The sequence below is a fragment of the Bombina bombina genome, chromosome 7 (assembly GCF_027579735.1).
Source record: "Bombina bombina isolate aBomBom1 chromosome 7, aBomBom1.pri, whole genome shotgun sequence".
In the NCBI taxonomy this organism is placed as follows: Eukaryota; Metazoa; Chordata; class Amphibia; order Anura; family Bombinatoridae; genus Bombina; species Bombina bombina.
The window spans coordinates 449,451,716-449,464,287 of record NC_069505.1 but is presented as its reverse complement, the minus strand read 5'-3'; the positions used below and the strand labels follow the sequence as shown (position 1 = coordinate 449,464,287).

The 12,572-nt window shown below is 38.8% G+C and overlaps 1 protein-coding gene across 1 annotated transcript in view; it reads left to right on the top strand.

Moving 5' to 3' along the window:
- LOC128666684 (gastrula zinc finger protein XlCGF8.2DB-like) overlaps positions 1-12,572 on the top strand; it is a 75,147-nt gene that overhangs the window by 51,482 nt on the left and 11,093 nt on the right. The gene's annotated exons all lie outside the window — the stretch shown is intronic.

The window sequence follows — 12,572 nt, the reverse complement described above, 5'->3', positions numbered from 1 at the left end:
GCGGGTGGCGTACATTGTTAGTAAAGAATGGGACAGGCCCGGTATACCTTTAGTACCTCCCCCCATATTTATAAAATTGTTTTCCTATAGTCGACCCCAGAAAGGACTGATGGCAGACAGTCCCCAAGGTCGAGGGGGCGGTTTCTACTCTACACAAGCGCGCCACTATACCCATAGAAGATAGTTGTGCTTTCCAAGATCCTATGGATAAATAATTAGAAGGTCTGCTAAAGATGTTTGTTCAGCAAGGTTCCCTTCTACAACCAATTGCATGCATTGTCCCTGTCACTGCAGCCGCGTGTTTCTAGTTTGATGAGCTAGGAAAGGCGATTATTAGTAATTCTTCTTCTTATGAGGAGATTATGGACAGAATTCGTGCTCTTAAATTGGCTAATTCTTTCACCCTAGACGCCACCTTGCAATTGGCTAGGTTAGCAGCGAAAAAATTCTGGGTTTGCTATTGTGGCGCAGAGCGCTTTGGTTAAAATCTTGGGCAGCGGATGCGTCTTCCAAGAACAAATTGCTTGACATTCCTTTCAAGGGGAAAACACTCTTTGGCCCTGACTTGAAAGAGATTATCTCTGATATCACTGGGGGCAAGGGCCACGCCCTTCCTCAGGATAGGTCTTTTCAAGACCAAAAATAAACCTAAGTTTCGTCCCTTTCGCAGAAACGGATCAGCCCCAAGGGCTACGTCCTCTAAGCAGGAAGGTAATACTTCTCAAGCCAATCCAGCCTGGAGACCTATGCAAGGCTGGAACAAAGGAAAGCAGGCCAGGAAACCTGCCACTGCTACCAAGACAGCATGAAATGCGGGCCCCCGATCCGGGACCGGATCTGGTGGGGGGCAGACTCTCTCTCCTCGCTCAGGCTGGGGCAAGAGATGTTCTGGATCCTTGGGCGCTAGAAATAGTCTCCCAAGGTTATTCTCTGGAGTTCAAGGGGCTTCCTCCAAGGGGGAGGTTCCACAGGTCTCAGTTGTCTTCAGACCACATAAGAAGACAGGCATTCTTACATTGGGTAGAAGACCTGCTAAAAATGGGAGTGATTCATCCTGTTCCATTAGGAGAACAAGGGATGGGGTTCTACTCCAATCTGTTCATAGTTCCCAAAAAAGAGGGAACGTTCAGACCAATCTTAGATCTCAAGATCTTGAACAAGTTTCTCAAGGTTCCATCGTTCAAGATGGAAACCATTCGAACACTTCTTCCTTCCATCCAGGAAGGTCAATTCATGACCAAGGTGGATTTCAAGGATGCGTATCTACATATTCCTATCCACAAGGAACATCATCGGTTCCTAAGGTTTGCATTCCTGGACAAGCATTTCCAGTTCGTGGCGTTTTCTTTCGGATTAGCCACTGCTCCTAGGATTTTCTCATAGGTACTAGGGTCCCTTCTGGCGGTGCTAAGACCAAGGGGCATTGCTGTAGTACCTTACTTGGACGACATTCTGATTCGAGCGTCGTCCCTTCCTCAAGTAAAGGCTCACACGGACATTGTCCTGGCCTTTCTCAGATCTCACGGATGGAAAGTGAACATGGAAAAGAGTTCTCTATCTCCGTCAACGAGGGTTCCCTTCTTGGGAACTATAATAGACTCCTTAGAAATGAGGATTTTTCTGACAGAAGCCAGAAAAACAAAACTTCTGGACTCTTGTCGGATACTTCATTCCGTTCCTCTTCCTTCCATAGCGCAGTGCATGGAAGTGATAGGTTTGATGGTAGCGGCAATGGACATAGTTCCTTTTGTGCGCATTCATCTAAGACCATTACAACTGTTCATGCTCAGTCAGTGGAATGGGGACTATTCAGACTTGTCTCCGAAGATACAAGTAAATCAGAGGACCAGAGACTCATTCCGTTGGTGGCTGTCCCTGGACAACCTGTCACAAGGGATGACCTTCCGCAGACCAGAGTGGGTCATTGTCACGACCGACGCCAGTCTGATGGGCTGGGGCGCGGTCTGGGGATCCCTGAAAGCTCAGGGTCTTTGGTCTCGGGTAGAATCTCTTCTACCGATAAATATTCTGGAACTGAGAGCGATATTCAATGCTCTCAAAGCTTGGCCTCAGCTAGCGAGGGCCAAGTTCATACATCAACCATCAGGGGGGAACAAGGAGTTCCCTAGCGATGGAAGAAGTGACCAAAATCATTCTATGGGCGGAGTCTCACTCCTGCCACCTGTCTGCTATCCACATCCCAGGAGTGGAAAATTGGGAAGCGGATTTTCTGAGTCGTCAGACATTGCATCCGGGGGAGTGGGAACTCCATCCGGAAATCTTTGCCCAAGTCACTCAACCGTGGGGCATTCCAGACATGGATCTGATGGCCTCTCGTCAGAACTTCAGAGTTCCTTACTACGGGTACAGATCCAGGGATCCCAAGGCGGCTCTAGTGGATGCACTAGTAGCACCTTGGACCTTCAAACTAGCTTATGTGTTCCCGCCGTTTCCTCTCATCCCCAGGCTGGTAGCCAGGATCAATCAGGAGAGGGCGTCGGTGATTTTGATAGCTCCTGCGTGGCCACGCAGGACTTGGTATGCAGATCTGGTGAATATGTCATCGGCTCCACCATGGAAGCTACCTTTGAGACGAGACCTTCTTGTTCTAGGTCCGTTCGACCCACTCCAGCTGACTGCTTGGAGATTGAACGCTTGATCTTATCAAAGCGAGGGTTCTCAGATTCTGTTATTAATACTCTTGTTCAGGCCTGAAAGCCTGTAACCAGAAAAATTACCACATAATTTGGTATATCTGTTGGTGTGAATCTGCAGGATTCCCTTGGGACAAGGTTAAGATTCCTAAGAGTCTATCCTTCCTTCGAGAAGGATTGGAAAAAGGATTATCTGCAAGTTCCTTGATGGGACAGATTTCTGCCTTGTCTGTGTTACTTCACAAAAAGCTGGCAGCTGTGCCAGATGTTCTAGCCTTTGTTCAGGCTCTGGTTAGAATCAAGCCTGTTTACAAAATTTTGACTCCTCCTTGGAGTCTCAACCTAGTTCTTTCAGTTCTTCAGGGGGTTCCGTTTGAACCCTTACATTCCGTTGATATTAAGTTATTATCTTGGAAAGTTTTGTTTTTGGTTGCAATTTCTTCTGCTAGAAGAGTTTCAGAATTATCTGCTCTGCAGTGTTCTTCTCCTTATCTGGTGTTCCATGCAGATAAGGTGGTTTTGCGTACTAAACCTGGTTTTCTTCCAAAAGTTGTTTCTAACAAAAACATTAACCAGGAGATAGTTGTGCCTTCTTTGTGTCCTAATCCAGTTTCAAAGAAGGAACGTTTGTTGCACAACTTGGATGTAGTTCGTGCTCTCAAATTTTACTTAGCAGCTACTAAGGATTTCAGACAAACTTTGTCTTTGTTTGTTGTTTATTCTGGTAAACGGAGAGGTCAAAAAGCAACTTCTACCTCTCTCTCCTTCTGGATTAAAAGCATTATCCGATTGGCTTATGAGACTGCCGGACGGCAGCCTCCTGAAAGAATCACAGCTCACTCCACTAGGGCTGTGGCTTCCACATGGGCCTTCAAGAACGAGGCTTCTGTTGATCAGATATGTAAGGCAGCGACTTGGTCTTCACTGCACACTTTTTCTAAATTTTACAAATTTGATAATTTTGCTTCTTCTGAGGCTAATTTTGGGAGAAAGGTTTTGCAAGCCGTGGTGCCTTCCATTTAGGTGACCTGATTTGCTCCCTCCCTTCATCCGTGTCCTAAAGCTTTGGTATTGGTTCCCACAAGTAAGGATGACGCCGTGGACCGGACACACCTATGTTGGAGAAAACAGAATTTATGTTTACCTGATAAATTACTTTCTCCAACGGTGTGTCCGGTCCACGGCCCGCCCTGGTTTTTTTAATCAGGTCTGATAATTTATTTTCTTTAACTACAGTCACCACGGTAACATATGGTTTCTCCTATGCAAATATTCCTCCTTAACGTCGGTCGAATGACTGGGGTAGGCGGAGCCTAGGAGGGATCATGTGACCAGCTTTGCTGGGCTCTTTGCCATTTCCTGTTGGGGAAGAGAATATCCCACAAGTAAGGATGACGCCGTGGACCGGACACACCGTTGGAGAAAGTAATTTATCAGGTAAACATAAATTCTGTTTTTGCGCTCAAAGGGACATGCGCAGATGTTTTCCTAATTTATGTATCTAATTTGTGTTTGATAACCCGATAATATATATATATATACATTATTTCTAACCGAACTCATCGTTTATTGTATCAAATATATTTTTTTTTTTTTAAAAAACGTATACTTCTGAGTGATTCATTCATTTCTTAACGAACTAGTGGCTAATCCATTAACTACTCATTATCACATTTAAACAACATCATAAGTACTATAGCCTCCCTGTTTGGCGCTCCTTCTAAATTCTTTCTATCTCTTGTTATAACTTATAACGACCGTATTGGGCGGTTGTTTTCTAGAAGTTGAGCCAGTACTTTATTTTTTGGCGCTGTCCACTACAAACCATTCCCACTTCTAGTTATTTCGATTATATACAATATGGTGCAGCACTAATATTCTGTTACTGCTGGTTATATACACATTATATACAATATGGTGCAGCACTAATATTCTGTTACCGCTGGTTATATACACATTATATACAATATGGTGCAGCACTAATATTCTGTTACTGCTGGTTATATACACATTATATACAATATGGTGCAGCAATAATATTCTGTTACCGCTGGTTATATACACATTATATACAGTATGGTGCAGCACTAATATTCTGTTACCACTGGTTATATACACACTATATACAGTATGGTGCAGCACTAATATTCTGTTACCGCTGGGTATATACACATTATATACAATATGATGTAGCACTAATATTCTGTTACTGCTGGTTATATACACATTATATACAATATGGTGCAGCACTAATATTCTGTTACCGCTGGTTATATACACATTATATACAATATGGTGCAGCACTAATATTCTGTTACCGCTGGTTATATACACATTATATACAATATGGTGCAGCACTGATATTCTGTTACCGCTGGTTATATACACATTATATACAATATGGTGCAGCACTAATATTCTGTTACCGCTGGCTATATACAAATTATATACAATATGTTGCTGCACTAATATTCTGTTACCGCTGGTTATATACACATTATATACAATATGGTGCAGCACTAATATTCTGTTACCGCTGGTTATATACACATTATATACAATATGGTGCAGCACTAATATTCCGTTACCGCTGGTTATATACACACTATATACAATATGGTGCAGCACTAATATTCCGTTACCGCTGGTTATATACACATTATATACAATATGGTGTAGCACTAATATTCTGTTACTGCTGGTTATATACACATTATATACACTATGGTGCAGCACTAATATTCTGTTACCGCTGGTTATATACACATTATGTACAATATGGTGCAGCACTAATATTCTGTTACCGCTGGTTATATACACATTATATACTATATGGTGCAGGGCTAATATTCTGTTACCGCTGGTTATATACACATTATATACACTATGGTGCAGCACTAATATTCTGTTACCGCTGGTTATATACACATTATATACAATATGGTGCAGCACTAATATTCTGTTACCGCTGGTTATATACACATTATATACAATATGGTGCAGCACTAATATTCTGTTACCGCTGGTTATATACACATTATATACAATATGGTGCAGCACTAATATTCTGTTACCGCTGGTTATATACACATTATATACAATATGGTGCAGCACTAATATTCTGTTACTGCTGGAAATATACACATTATATACAATATGGTGCAGCACTAATATTCTGTAACCGCTGGTTATATACACATTATATACAATATGGTGCAGCACTAATATTCTGTTACTGCTGGTTATATAGACATTATATACAATATGGTGCAGCACTAATATTCTGTTACCCCTGGTTCTATACACATTATATACAATATTGTGCAGCACTAATATTCTGTTACCGCTGGTTCTATACACATTATATACAATATTGTACAGCACTAATATTCTGTTACCACTGGGTATATACACATTATATACAATATGGTGCAGCACTAATATTCTGTTACCGCTGGTTATATACACATTATATACAATATGGTGCATCACTAATATTCTGTTACCGCTGGTTATATACATTATATACAATATGGTGCAGCACTAATATTCTGTTACCGCTGGTTATATACACATTATATACAATATGGTGCAGCACTAATATTCTGTTACCGCTGGTTATATACACATTATATACAATATGGTGCAGCACTAATATTCTGTTACCGCTGGTTATATACACATTATATACAATATGGTGCAGCACTAATATTCTGTTACCAATGGTTATATACACATTATATACAATATGTTGCTGCACTAATATTCTGTTACAGCTGGTTATATACACATTATATACACTATGGTGCAGCACTAATATTCTGTTACCGCTGGTTATATACACATTATATACAATATGGTGCAGCACTAATATTCTGTTACCAATGGTTATATACACATTATATACAATATGGTGCTGCACTAATATTCTGTTACAGCTGGTTATATACACATTATATACACTATGGTGCAGCACTAATATTCTGTTACCGCTGGTCATATACACATTATATACAATATGGTGCTGCAATAATATTATGTTACAGCTGGTTATATACACATTATATACAGTATGGTGCAGCACTAATATTCTGTTACCACTGGTTATATACACACTATATACAGTATGGTGCAGCACTAATATTCTGTTACCGCTGGTTATATACACATTATATACAATATGATGCAGCACTAATATTCTGTTACTGCTGGTTATATACACATTATATACAATATGGTGCAGCACTAATATTCTGTTACCGCTGGTTATATACACATTATATACAATATGGTGCAGCACTAATATTCTGTTACCGCTGGTTATATACACATTATATACAATATGGTGCAGCACTGATATTCTGTTACCGCTGGTTATATACACATTATATACAATATGGTGCAGTACTAATATTCTGTTACCGCTGGCTATATACAAATTATATACAATATGGTGCTGCACTAATATTCTGTTACCGCTGGTTATATACACATTATATACAATATGGTGCAGCACTAATATTCTGTTACCGCTGGTTATATACACATTATATACAATATGGTGCAGCACTAATATTCCGTTACCGCTGGTTATATACACACTATATACAATATGGTGCAGCACTAATATTCCGTTACCGCTGGTTATATACACATTATATACAATATGGTGTAGCACTAATATTCTGTTACTGCTGGTTATATACACATTATATACACTATGGTGCAGCACTAATATTCTGTTACCGCTGGTTATATACACATTATGTACAATATGGTGCAGCACTAATATTCTGTTACCGCTGGTTATATACACATTATATACTATATGGTGCAGGGCTAATATTCTGTTACCGCTGGTTATATACACATTATATACACTATGGTGCAGCACTAATATTCTGTTACCGCTGGTTATATACACATTATATACAATATGGTGCAGCACTAATATTCTGTTACCGCTGGTTATATACACATTATATACAATATGGTGCAGCACTAATATTCTGTTACCGCTGGTTATATACACATTATATACAATATGGTGCAGCACTAATATTCTGTTACCGCTGGTTATATACACATTATATACAATATGGTGCAGCACTAATATTCTGTTACTGCTGGAAATATACACATTATATACAATATGGTGCACCACTAATATTCTGTAACCGCTGGTTATATACACATTATATACAATATGGTGCAGCACTAATATTCTGTTACTGCTGGTTATATAGACATTATATACAATATGGTGCAGCACTAATATTCTGTTACCGCTGGTTATATACACATTATATACAATATGGTGCAGCACTAATATTCCGTTACCGCTGGTTATATACACACTATATACAATATGGTGCAGCACTAATATTCCGTTACCGCTGGTTATATACACATTATATACAATATGGTGTAGCACTAATATTCTGTTACTGCTGGTTATATACACATTATATACACTATGGTGCAGCACTAATATTCTGTTACCGCTGGTTATATACACATTATGTACAATATGGTGCAGCACTAATATTCTGTTACCGCTGGTTATATACACATTATATACTATATGGTGCAGGGCTAATATTCTGTTACCGCTGGTTATATACACATTATATACACTATGGTGCAGCACTAATATTCTGTTACCGCTGGGTATATACACATTATATACAATATGGTGCAGCACTAATATTCTGTTACCGCTGGTTATATACACATTATATACAATATGGTGCAGCACTAATATTCTGTTACCGCTGGTTATATACACATTATATACAATATGGTGCAGCACTAATATTCTGTTACCGCTGGTTATATACACATTATATACAATATGGTGCAGCACTAATATTCTGTTACCGCTGGTTATATACACATTATATACAATATGGTGCAGCACTAATATTCTGTTACTGCTGGAAATATACACATTATATACAATATGGTGCAGCACTAATATTCTGTAACCGCTGGTTATATACACATTATATACAATATGGTTCAGCACTAATATTCTGTTACCGCTGGTTATATACACATTATATACAATATTGTGCAGCACTAATATTCTGTTACTGCTGGTTCTATACACATTATATACAATATTGTACAGCACTAATATTCTGTTACCGCTGGGTATATACACATTATATACAATATGGTGCAGCACTAATATTCTGTTACCGCTGGTTATATACACATTATATACAATATGGTGCATCACTAATATTCTGTTACCGCTGGTTATATACATTATATACAATATGGTGCAGCACTAATATTCTGTTACCGCTGGTTATATACACATTATATACAATATGGTGCAGCACTAATATTCTGTTACCGCTGGTTATATACACATTATATACAATATGGTGCAGCACTAATATTCTGTTACCGCTGGTTATATACACATTATATACAATATGGTGCAGCACTAATATTCTGTTACCAATGGTTATATACACATTATATACAATATGTTGCTGCACTAATATTCTGTTACAGCTGGTTATATACACATTATATACACTATGGTGCAGCACTAATATTCTGTTACCGCTGGTTATATACACATTATATACAATATGGTGCAGCACTAATATTCTGTTACCAATGGTTATATACACATTATATACAATATGGTGCTGCACTAATATTCTGTTACAGCTGGTTATATACACATTATATACACTATGGTGCAGCACTAATATTCTGTTACCGCTGGTCATATACACATTATATACAATATGGTGCTGCACTAATATTCTGTTACAGCTGGTTATATACACATTATATACACTATGGTGCAGCACTAATATTCTGTTACCGCTGGTTATATACACATTATATACAATATGGTGCAGCACTAATATTCTGTTACCAATGGTTATATACACATTATATACAATATGGTGCTGCACTAATATTCTGTTACAGCTGGTTATATACACATTATATACACTATGGTGCAGCACTAATATTCTGTTACCGCTGGTCATATACACATTATATACAATATGGTGCTGCAATAATATTATGTTACAGCTGGTTATATACACATTATATACACTATGGTGCACCACTAATATTCTGTTTCTTTATGAAAAGAATCTTTGACAATGATCATTCCGAGCCAGCTCCACGACTTCAAATACTCCATGAGTGCTGGTACCTGCCTTTCTTCGGAGTGTATCATCCACGTAAGCCAAAACAAATCAGGGTAGTGTTCAACTCCAGTGCCAAGCATCAATGCTTATCTCTGAACGATGTTCTTCTCACTGGTCCTAACCTGAACCCATTCATTGACGATGATGGCATGTTAAGGGTTGGAGGACGATTAAACAAGGCTAAGTTGGGAGGTCAAGAACAGAATCCTCTCATTATACCCGCTTGCAATAATACCACTACTTTGCTCATACGGCACTACCATGAAGGGGTTAAGCACCAAGGTAGACATTTCACAGAGGGTGCCATAAGAGCTGCAGGCCTTTGGATTATAGGAGCAAAAAGACAGATTACAGCTACACTGCATAGCTGTGTTCAGTGCCGTAAACTAAGAGGTAAACATCAGCAACAGCAAATGTCAGATTTGCCAGCTGACAGGTTAAGTACTGACCCACCTTTCACTCATGTTGGTTTGGATGTCTTTGGACCATGGATGGTAACAGCCCGCAGAACTCGAGGTGGCCAAGCAAATAGCAAACGTTCACTTGCATGAGTGTGCATGCAGTACACATTGAAGTAATAGAATATATGGATGCCTCAAGTTTCATAAATGCTCTAAGGCGATTCCTTGCCATCAGAGGACCAGTCAAAACATTAAGATCTGATTGGAACTAATTTCGTTGGAGCCTGTCGAAAGCTACATCTCAACTCTAGGCCAATTCAAGACCTTTTAACTGAAAAGGGCTGTACATGGATTTTCAATCCTCCTCAGTCTTCCCATATGGGTGGCTCCTGGGAGAGAATGATGGGTATCACACATAAAATACTGGACTTCATGCTTATGGACTTGAAATCCACAAGACTCACCCATGAGATTCTAACCACCTTCCTGGCAGAAGCATCTGCCATAATCAATTCAAGACCACTTGTTCCAGTGTCTGTAAATCCAGAGGCCCCAACTCTCCCCTCTCCAGCTACTCTTCTTACCTAGAAGCTTGGGTCTGTTCCTGTTCCCCCTGGAGACTTTAAAACAGGAAATCTGTGTTACAATCAGCGGAAGCGAGTACAGCATCTTGCCAACTGCTTCTAGAATCGTTGGAAGATGGAGTATCTCTCTACTCTGCAAGGACACAGGAAATGGCAACGTCTGAACCCTGACATCAAGGTTGGAGATCTCGTTCTCCTCAAGGACCAGCAAGCTGAAAGAATCGAATGACCCATGGGATCGATTGTAAAGAGCATTCCTAGTGATGATGGAAAGGTGCGTAAGGTGGAGGTGAAAGTTGCAAGACAACAAGGGACTATAAAAACTTTCATCAGGCCGATCACAGAACTTATCTTGCTCTTGCCCTTTGGAGACTGAGCTTACTTATGTATGCTGTTGGATTCTTCTTGTGACTTCAAGAAGGAAGTATCTTGAACTTTAATTGACACAACTTGAAGTCTTATATTATAGTTGTTCTTGCATTATATGTATGTTCTCCTTATATCTTTCAGGTCTTCAAGACATCTCTGCAAATTACATTGTTATGCATAACTTCAGTTATGATTTAAATAGTGACATTTACTATGCCAGACGGGGAGTGTGCTGCCTCAATGGGCATAGAATATTACATAGCCTCTGTTATTATTCATGTTGTTATAGTTAAGAAATTATATATTTTTATGCCATTTTTCTCAAGGCTTCCCTATGTTTATTCTGTACTGCCATCTAGTGACCCTTTTTGGTAATGCTCCTGTTTTCTAGAATATCTTACATCTGACCTTATTATGCATTTCCTTTTGGTGTATTGCTCCGCTCTTGTAGTTTGATGATGTTTTCCTGTGTCATGGCTGCAGCTAACAGGCCTCATGTAACAAGCACTCATGTTAATACATTGCAAGCTACGATCAGTATCATCTTTTGACCGCTTAAATACTGTAACCATTCATTTATCTGCTGTATTTTATTATCTGCTGTAACTTGATATTCAGAATAAAGAAACTTTGTGGATGGACAAGGTATTGGTGAGTTCAGCTATCTGACAAGGATTGTCTGAAGTGATTGTATCTTCTTATACAGGCCAGGCATAGAGGTCTAAGCAAGGGATAGATCATTATTACAAGTATCTGAGTCAGAATAATACACATTATATACAATATGGTGCAGAACTAATATTCTGTTACCGCTTGTTATATATACATTATATACAATATGGTGCAGGGCTAATATTCTGTTACCGCTTGTTATATACACATTATATACAATATGGTGCAGGGCTAATATTCTGTTACCGCTTGTTATATATACATTATATACAATATGGTGCAGCGCTAATATTCTGTTACCGCTAGTTATATACACATTATATACAATATGGTGCAGCACTAATATTCTGTTACCACTGATTATATACACATTATATACAATATGGTGCAGCACTAATATTCTGTTACCGCTGGTTATATACACATTATATACAATATGGTGCAGCACTAATATTCTGTTACCGCTGATTATATACACATTATATACTATATGGTGCAGGGCTAATATTCTGTTACCGCTGGTTATATACAAATTATATACAATATGGTGTAGCACTAATATTCTGTTACTGCTGGTTATATACACATTATATACAATATAATGCAGCACTAATATTCTGTTACTGCTGGTTATATACACATTATATACAGTATGGTACAGCACTAATATTCTATTACCGCTGGTTATATACACATTATATA